The sequence below is a fragment of the Cebus imitator genome, unplaced genomic scaffold (genome assembly GCF_001604975.1).
Source record: "Cebus imitator isolate Cc_AM_T3 unplaced genomic scaffold, Cebus_imitator-1.0 Scaffold50, whole genome shotgun sequence".
NCBI lineage: Eukaryota > Metazoa > Chordata > Mammalia > Primates > Cebidae > Cebus > Cebus imitator.
The window spans coordinates 330,504-340,603 of NW_016107365.1; the positions used below are offsets into that span (position 1 = coordinate 330,504).

At 42.2% G+C, this 10,100-nt stretch overlaps 1 long non-coding RNA gene across 1 annotated transcript in view; it reads right to left on the bottom strand.

Moving 5' to 3' along the window:
* LOC119471096 overlaps positions 1-8,217 on the bottom strand; it is a 32,215-nt gene extending 23,998 nt beyond the window's left edge. The window contains exon 1 of the long non-coding RNA XR_005200094.1: positions 7,995-8,217. This is a non-coding gene — a long non-coding RNA (uncharacterized LOC119471096). The remainder of the gene's footprint in view (positions 1-7,994) is intronic.
* Between the last annotated feature and the right edge of the window lie 1,883 nt (positions 8,218-10,100).

Below are 10,100 nucleotides of genomic sequence, written 5' to 3' on the forward strand. Positions count from 1 at the left end.
GTAGAGACGGGGTTTCACCATGTTGACCAGGATGGTCTCGATCTCTTGACCTCGTGATCCACCCGCCTCGGCCTCCCAAAGTGCTGGGATTACAGGCTTGAGCCACCGCGCCCAGCCTTTTTTTTATTTTTTTATTTGAGACAGAGTCTCGCTTTGTCACCCAGGCTGAAGTGCAGTGGCACAATCTCGGCTCACTACAGCCTCCACCTCCTGGGTTCAAGCGATTCTCCTGCCTCAGCCTTCCTAGTAGGGGGGATTACAGATGTACACCACCATGCCCAGCTAACTTTTTGTATTTTTAGTACAGATGGGGTTTCACCATGTTGGCCAGGCTGGTCTCGAACTCCTGACCTCTAGTGATCCACCCACCTCAGCCTCCCAAAGTGCTGGGATTACAGGCGTGAGCCACCACACCTGGCCCAGAAAATGTTCACTTTTTATTCTATATTCTGTTAATTTTGAATATTTTGCAACCAGGCTAGATGGGGGTGGAGCAATTGTTTAAGGGGAACATTACATCATATTGACCAACTTCTTCATTCATTCTGGCCTCTGAAATTTCTCACAGTTTTGTCTAACTTGTATTGCTCACTGACATTTCATATAATTCACAAATTGTGTGTGCTCTCTCTTGGTTCACACCAGAGCCTGCGACTAGAGTGGGCACCCATCTCCAGCCCTGCCTTGGGGTCGGAGAGCCACATCACTGGCCAACTGCACTGGTGGCCTCATCAAGAAGCAGGAGACTTCTATGACACCTGAGAAAGCCCGAGGTCCTGCTTCTGCCATCCATGTTGTTCTCTTTGAGGATTTTTCAGAAGAATCCATGATTCTGTAAAAATGGGAAAGGTCAGCGACAGGTCTACATTGGGTTGTATATTAAATGGCATTATTCCTGACCTGGCACATGGGCTGTGAAATAGGTATGTTTATGAGAATGTTCTCATAACCTAATGGGAAACAGAAATAATAAAATAAACCAAATGATAAAATAAACCACAGGAGAGCACTGTGGTCATCTGCCATTAATCCCTCAGCATCCTGCGAATTCACCATGAACTTCATCTCTGGACTTCCTCAGAATAATCAGCTTCTAATCCATAGGAGTTTTTTCCCTCACACTTAGTATTGCCAGGCTGAGTCTGTGGCTCTTAGAATACATTTCACAGAAAATGCTTTAAATGCCTAAACAAATGACACTGTCCTGGTCCACCCCACCTACTAATCAGTTAACACTGCAGCCTTCTAATAAATTTAAATATATGTATAACTGCCCTGGTTTGTTCCTGTGATCAGACACTTAGACAAACGTTTCTGATCTACTATCTCTTTAAGTCAGCTAGATATCCTTTAATATTAATGCTTTTTGTTTGTTTGTTTGTTTTGAGACGGAGTTTTGCTCTTGTTGCCCAGGCTGGAGTGCAATGGCATGATCTCAGCTCACCACAACCTCCGACTCCCAGGTTCAAGCGATTCTCCTGCCTTAGCCTCCTGAGTAGCTGGGATTACAGGCATGGACCACCATGCCTGGCTAATTTTGCATTTTTAGTAGGGACAAGATTTCTCCATGTTAGTCAGGCTGGTCTTGAACTCCTGACTTCAGATGATCTGCCCAACTCAGCCTCCCAAAGTGCTGGGATTATAGGCGTGAGCCACCGCACCCAGACAATGCTTCTTTTTTAAAATCGTATTTCAACCTTTATTATTTTCAAAAACCTCAATATGTTTCATGTAAATAAAAAGAATTACAATAATATATGTGGGGGGTTATGCTTCAGCATTTAGGGTAATATCAGTGTTGGCATCTCCATTTTATGAATAGAAGACAGACATGGAAAGGCTTAGATTCCTGGAATTCACAAGAAAATGAACTTGGAACTCTTACCACATTCATTTTTCCCTTTGCCATGTATAGAAATGTTGGTCACACAGGCCCCAAGTGTATTTCCATGGTAATCACCCCAGATAGCCCACAGGCTCAAGCCAGGCCTTGCACCCTTACACAGGTGTTCACCAAGGTATTTGCTGGGTGTTGGTAAAGTACAGCTGGCTTTACCAACTGTAAAGCCTTTCCCCAGGCTAGGAAAAACATAGAACTCTAGGCCTTTCACCTTTGTTTCTTCTCCCAGACCCGGGCCCTTTCGGGCAGAACACTGAAGGCAGTGCATTAACATAAAAGCAAACAGAAATGTCCTTTTTTCCATGTTTAAAGCCAGTTGGACAATGTATTCACCTAGTCTACCCCCATAAACACAGCTAAATTGTGCCCTGTCAAGAGGCACCTGTGGGTCAGATGAGCACTCTGAGTCCTCTCAGGTGGTATCCCGGGCTCTTGGGCTACAGAGTGGTTCACTGGAATCAGGATCCATTTTGCATGGTGCAGCTTTACACATGCCTCATTGAAGAAGGTTCCTCTGTACAGTGTATGTTATTATAAGTAATGTGCCCACACACCACAGATTTTAATGCATCTTAGAAAGCAAACTACTGGCAATAATAAGTTATAAGTATCCCTGACCAAATTAGTTGGTTATTCAACTGAAGACCAACAAACTCAGCCTCTATTGAGCCATGAGGGAAAGAGAAAAACATTGAACAATTATATAGATATTCTATAATTGGGGGTTGGAAAGTGACTATATTGAAATACTTTCCTTAGCATGGCTTAACTGCAAAAGGTCTGGGAAGGTCATCTGGTCCAGCTGCTGCCTCATCCTGCTGCAGACTCCAGGGATCCATTAGCGTAGTCCAGCAGAAAGAAAAAGATAGATACCAGGAAAATGTGTGTCTTGTTGCACATTTGACAGCTATGATTTTCCTAGGGCTATTCCACTGGAAGAACAAGATGTCAAGAATAACTTAGGGGACGTTTTTTAAAAACTGTCCTAGGGATATGTAAGAAAGCTGGCTAAGCCACGATAAAAAGAAGTAAAACGACAGAAAGGCCCCCCTTAACCAGCTCAGATCACCCCTCACCTGGCCAACGCAGGCTGCTCAGCCAGCAGATGAAGTAGAAAACAGGGTCTGGGAGATATTTTTCTATTTCCATACTTTTAATTATTCTTAATGCATACTCCCTAGATGGCTTAATCACTAACAGGCTGAAGCTATGGTCTGGCATAACACTGGGTTAATTATGCTTTTTGGGTTACAAAGGACAGAAATCAATTCACTTAGGCTACCTTAAGTAATGAGGGTTCACTGCTCAATTATACATGACACTATGTGTGGCTTCTTCTCTCTCTGCCTACACGCCCCTAACTCTTACCAACTCCTAACCCCCAATCCAGCTGGCTGATCCTCTCCACTATTTCCCAGCTCAAATTCCAGAGTGTCTGTTTCATCAACGTTGTTACCTAATTCCCACTGGTCAGCGCTTTTTCTGTCACACCGCCCTTCAAGCTACTTGCCAGCCTATGAACTGGTTGCCCTTGGGTCAGGTGGCTGCCTCTGGTCCAATCATCAGGCGTCTACTGCACGACGTACGGTTTAGGGCTACTTCCTTCCACAAGGGGCTGTGTACCAAGGCAGCTTTCCTTAGGAAAGGGTGCGGGAATTTCAAGCCATGTCTATGTCAAGTGGCCACCAAATACTTAAGAACAAATAAGCTACTGATTTGGAGGCAAGAGTCTTTATGGGAGCAGGACCAGCTTTGCAGACTTACCACCTGTGCAGTTACACAGGGTCCCTGTACTCAAAAGGGCCCACACTTGGGTAAATGCTCTGCTGTGGCCATCTTTAAATACTTTGTAATTTTTAAACAGGGGACCTGCATTTTCATTTTGCACAGGGATTTGCAAATTAGGCAACTATTCCTGTATAGGACTTTTTATTACATTATAAAAAGTGAAAGGATTTTCATAGAACCAAATAATGTTGGATCCAGTGATTCTTCTAAGATCATCTGCTACAAATATTCATTTGATAAATAAGAAAACTGAGGTCAAAGAAAGGATAATTGGCTTAATCAAGATCCACCAGTGAGTCCTAGCAATGTCAGACTAGAAACAGATTCTTACCCCTCCAAGTCCAGACTTCTCATTCTTCCATTGGACAGGCTTTCTCCTGGCAAGGACTACATGTTGCTGGTCCATTTTGCCAGGATATTTGGTAAGCTACTTCGAAATCTTATAAAATAAAGGCTGATGTTAAAACACAAATGTGGATCTTTTCTTGTTCAATTTTGCAGCTCGTTTCTTATCCTTTGACCCCCTCAGAACAAATTCCGCTGGCAATCCCCAGAATCTAAAACAAAAGCTGAGTGGCAGAATGTAAACTAATAGAATTTCTATGGAGGATCATTTGTAATAGATATCAAAATTACAATGTTCATACTCCTCAACCCCACAATCCCATTCTAGATAGAGCTGCACATATGCAAAAATATGCAGGCCTAAGACTATTCATTTTTATGTTATTCATAATAGCAACAGATTGGAAATAACCTAGATAACCATCAACTGGAGACTAGTTTGTTGTTGTTGTTGTTGTTGTTGTTTTAAAAAAAAAAAGAGGATGATGCAATAAAATACTATGTAGTTCTTGGGGAAAAAAAGAAGCTAATCTATATTTACTGATACAGAACAACTTCCAATACATCATTTCATGATAAAGCAAGGCACAAACTGTATACAGTATGCTTCTGTTTGTAGCAAAAAGGATATATAATCAGGTATCCTACAACTATACACACACACACACACACACACAGAGAGAGAGAGAGAGAGAGAGAGAGAGAATGGATATTTGTATATGTATAGAATTTGTCCAAAAGGGCAGGGCACGGTGGCTCCCACCTGTAGTTCTAGCACTTTAGGAGGCCAAGGTGGACAAATCACCTAAAGTCAGGAGTTCAGGACCAGCCTGGCCAACATAGTGAAGCCCCATCTCTACTAAAAATAGAAAAATTAGCCAGGTGTGGTGGCATGTGCCTGTAATCCCAGCTACTTGGGAGGCTGAGGCAGGATAATCTCTTGAACCTGGGAGACAGAGGTTGCAGTGAACCAACACTGTGCCACTGCACTCCAGCCTGGACAACAGAGTGAGACTCCATCTCAAACAAAAAAAGAAGAATTTATCCAGAAGGATATACAAAAAAGAGCAATTGTCTCTGAGGAAGGGACATGAGAGACTCAGGAATAGGAATCAGGGGGCGGGGGAAGATTTTTATTCCATGCCCTACTGTTCCCTTAAAATTTGTACTATGTGCTCATATTATCTCTTCAAAAACTAATTAGTTACATGAGTGCCTGAAAAAGGACCCCATGATGCTGCCAGTATTATATCATATCTACAATAATAAGCAACATAATATATTGCTATTATTTTTACTAAAGCTTTTGCTGAAATCTTGCATAACAAACTTAGAGACCAAAAAAAATTAAATGTAGTTAAATTAGATTTAAAAAATCAATTCTCTCCCCCCCCCCACTCTGCTGTAGACAAAAAGAAAAACCTGAAAAGTTTTCAAAACTTGCATAATCCATTGCTTGTTTAGTCATTGGCACAGCTGCGTGATACAATGGAGAAAACAAGAAATGTTTCCAATTCTTCCTTTGGAAATTTGCCAATATCATCTCCAAAGTATCCTCAGATGTTATCCACTTATGTTTTTCCATTGCACCTACCAGCAGAGTGCCTAAGCACTTTAACAAGAGCTGTATTTTGAACTAAAAGCATGACGAGGGATACAAACCTCAATATTGCCCTAGTTTAGCAAAACATTTGCCTTGGGTGACAGCAGAAAAGGAAGCTTAGTCCTTCTGATGCCCCTGCTTCCCTTGGGAAAACTGTGATTCCTACCTAGGAGAGACAGGAAATGTGTTTTCCGGACATATTTTCTTTGTTGCTTCAGTCACACACATTTTATATTTATGCAATCCCCATGTGGTGGATCAAAGATGGCTACAAATTCTTTGACACTTCTCTCCTGTGGAGAAGGAATCTATTTCCATCATTCTTGATTCTGGGCTGTCCTGTGACTGCTTTGACCAATGGAGTATGACAGAATTGGTACCATGCCAATTCCAACCCTAGTCTCTAAAATAACCAGCAGAGTCATGAGTGACCCACTGTGTAAGAGTCCAACTGGCCTTCTAAAGAGAACATGTAGAGATGCTCTAAGACTACATTGAGAGGGAGAGGGGCCCAAAGCCTGTCAGCCATTCCTATCAAGACACCAAGCATGTGAGGGAAGCCATCTTGGATGCTTCAGGCCATGCCAGGCCATTAAAGCCAGGTGAGGCAGAAGAATCACCCAGCCTAGCACTGATCAAATTCCTGATCCAGAAACTTCTGAGATAATTAAAATGTGGCTTTAAGACACTAAGTTTTGGAGTAGTATGCTATGCCACAATACATAATCAAGATATCACACTATCAAAAATTAAACACTAGCATCTATGAATCTTTTATACTCAAAATTCAATCTTTCCTAAATTATCTTAGATTACTGATAGAATGATCTCATGCCAGGCAGCTACAGCTACTGGGAGAAGGGGCTAGGTTCCAGTTAAGACAACAGAAGAATTTTCTAGCACCTCCTTGCTATAATGCCAGAGATAAATCTCTATTGGCCAGTGCTACCAGACAGCACTCCAGAGATCATGGTCAGGGAGCCTGGAGTTTGCCAGCTCACACAGGACCACCATTCCTGAGGGCATCCTTTGACCAGCCCCAACCACTACCGTACTCTGCCCATGTCCACCAACGCCATGTCCACCACCTCATGGGTATCACATGTGATTATTCTTGGAGGTAGGTTAAGAACCAGGCCCCCAGCCGGGCATGGTAGCTCACACCTGTAATCCCAGGACTTTGGGAGGCCGAGGCAGGCAGATCACTTGAGGTCAGGAGTTCAAGACCAACCTGGCCAACATGGTAAAACCCCATTTCTTCTAAAAATACAAAAAATTAGCCAAACATGGTGGTGGGCACCTCCAATCTCAGTACGTGGGAGGCTGAGGCAAGAGAATAGATTGAACCCAGGAGGTGGAGGTTGCAGTGAGCCGAGATTGAGCCACTACACTCCAACCTGGGTGACAGAGGACACAACTTTGTCTCAAAAAAAAAAAAAAAAAAAGAACCAGACCCTCTACTCCAGCCGTTGCCCTTTCAGGGTGGGCTGAGGGAAGGAGGGCTAAGTCTTGGAAGGAGAGATTCCTGGATTAACTTCCTCAGCCCACAACGACTGGCAGTTGCCACCCACTGCAGCCATGTGCCTGTTCTCACCCACCCACAGGGTTGCCAAGGCCTGAGGGAGGTGGCACTGGCAGAAACCATAATTAGGAATTTCATCATATTCTTTTGCTAGAATTGAGAACAAATTCTTCCTTACAACATGCAAATCTATTGTTCGACTTTCAAATATCCAACTAACTTTCAAACACATTTTTGGGAACCCATTAGATACAAACTAAGACACTACCTCTTCTGAACTGTAGACAAGGCCTTGAAATTCAGACAAGAGCATTTCCAGGGTTGACACAATAATGGAAGATTCAGAAGACACATGATGGAAGAGAACAAGGAGGTCAGCAAACATGGTCCAGCAAGGTCCAGGTTGTGCCGAGGCAAACATGGACCCAGAAGCTATGAGGGAAGGAAAAGGGGAAGTGCAAAGAGGGTCTTCACCCCTCCTGTGTCCCTGGCTTCGAAGGAGTAAATTCCCATTCAATTTCATAAAAGGCTTTCACCATTGCCTATACAGACAAATTAAAGCAGCAAGTTGACCATCTGAATAATCTATTGTGATAGATCAGTGTATGGATAGTACTGAGGGAGGGAGGTGTTTGGCTTTAAGCTTTTTCTCAAAGGCAAAAGGAACAAATTTTAGGATTTTCCCAAATTATCTCAATAATTTTTTCAACCCTTCACTTCAGACAAAATATTTAAGGAAATGCTATTTCCATAGTATTCTTGGGTCATATCTATAGAGCCACAGCCCAGGGAGGGGCACAGGAGGGAAGAAGGAGGGGTAGAGTCACCCAGATTACCTGTCTGGTTGCTTAGAGTGGTCCAATTTCACTAAGAATCACACAAACCTCTTCATTCCTTCTGCTTTGTTCACCTGACCTTTTTCAATTTCTTTTTCCTTTCTCCATTACCCTAAGGGAGTAATCTAGCCACTCTGGCTTTCTCTGCATGCAAAATGTAACAGTGCCTTCTTTCTTCTTTCAGATAAAGGCAGTCTTGGGGAGGGGAAGAGAAAAGCGCCTGGCTTCTTCAAATTAGCTCTGAAATAAAAGTCACTGCCAGATGTTATATAAAAGGTGACGTAATCCTAAAGTGCTTCATTACATATGCAGCTCTGCTCTTCAGCCCAGGAGGAGTTTATTACATTTTGTCAATCCCATTTTCTATACCCACATCATTTTTACATAATTTTTCCTGCCTGACAGACATCTTCACATTTTCACAGCAACCCATCAAGACAGCGTTACAACAGCACAGGGAACTGGGATAGCAGTTTACAAATAACAGTGCTAATAAGTCAGATTTGTCCCTGAGATACAAATCAGGAGTAAATGGTTTATCCATGCGTGTAAGAAGCACATCTATTTTGGAATAACAGGGAAGAAAGCAGAGCACTGTTTCAACTGACACCGTGATCTTTCAGAACATGTACCAAACCTATTCTACAAGTAGGAAAATGGGGAAATGTCCATCTAAAGTTATTCTTGCAATTCTCTTCGTTTTCCTAATAAATTCCTGGCTCATAGTGAAATAGATGGCCATGGCAAATGCATTAAGATTGAACTTCCTGCCTTTTTGGATTGCACAAAATTTGAAGAAAATACACCATTTGTACCAATGAAATATCTAGCTACTGAGATGCTTTAAGTGCAAACACTGAGAGACACCTCCTCCCACTCGCCAGGTGCTAAGCATCCTTTCCCATCTCCCTGGGCACTCATGGCCCCACTGCCCCCTGATGGTAAAAAGCAGCAGTGCAGGCTGGACCATTCTTCCTCAGGAGGATTGTCAGACTGGAGTAGACGGTTCAAAGACATTTGCCTTAAGGTCAGTGTGAGAAGCCAAGGACACAGAATTCTTAGTTACCAGTCAGAAACAAACTTATGCGACTCAAAATTCCAGTGGGAAAAGAAAGTGCCTGTGACTTCTACCCCAAGGAAATATACACATGAGGAAATTTCATCTTTAGAACCTCCATCCGTCTTATGGAAAGATCCCTATAAAAATGAACTTTATGTTTTTAAACAGTAATTATAAACTTAAGGTAACAGAGGTTTTTATTCTTTTTTAAGAGTGTGACTTGAATATAGGAGAAGGTGAGATATAAAGGCTATATGGAGGAATTTTGACCCCTCCCTGCCACCCTACCCCCTCACTGCCCAGAAAACAGAGGTACTAGCATCTAGCCCCAAAATAAATGTATCAAATGTCACACTGTTATCCAAAGTCATCACATGCCTTAATTCTACAAGTAGCTTGTTTCATAGGTTCAAATTTTCTTCTTTTTAAAGCAGTTTTTCTTTAAATCAAAGTAATTCATGCACATAATATAAAGAGTCAAATCGTTCTAAAGGAGTCCAAGCAGTCCCTACCTCCTGTTTCCTGCTCCCCGACGGCAGACACTTCCAGCTCTTTTAAATGAACCATTTACTTTTTACCTCTATGTGTCTAAATAACATGTTCATCTTGCTGCCTCTTGATTCTTTAGCTTAAGCATCATATATTGACTCTGCTCTATGGAAGATGACATCATAAGTACCCACACACACATACACAGCCCCATCACACATATATACTCCCAGTATGTTATAATTTTGGTAAGAACAGTAATCAATATTTATAGAACTATGACTATTAAATTCTTGACAACAAAACCATGTGGTATATCCTGTTCACCTTTCCTTTCCTGAACAAGTTTATGTTTTCCCCAGAATTTTAAAAAAAGACAAAAAAAAGTCATAGGGCATGGTGGCTCACACCTGTAACCCCAGCACTTTGGGAAGCTGAGATGGGCAGATCACTTGAGGTCAGAGTTCAAGACCAGCCTGGCCAACATGGTGAAACCTGTCTCTACTAAAAATACAAAAAAATCATCCAGGCATTGTGTGTGCCTGTAATCCCAGCTA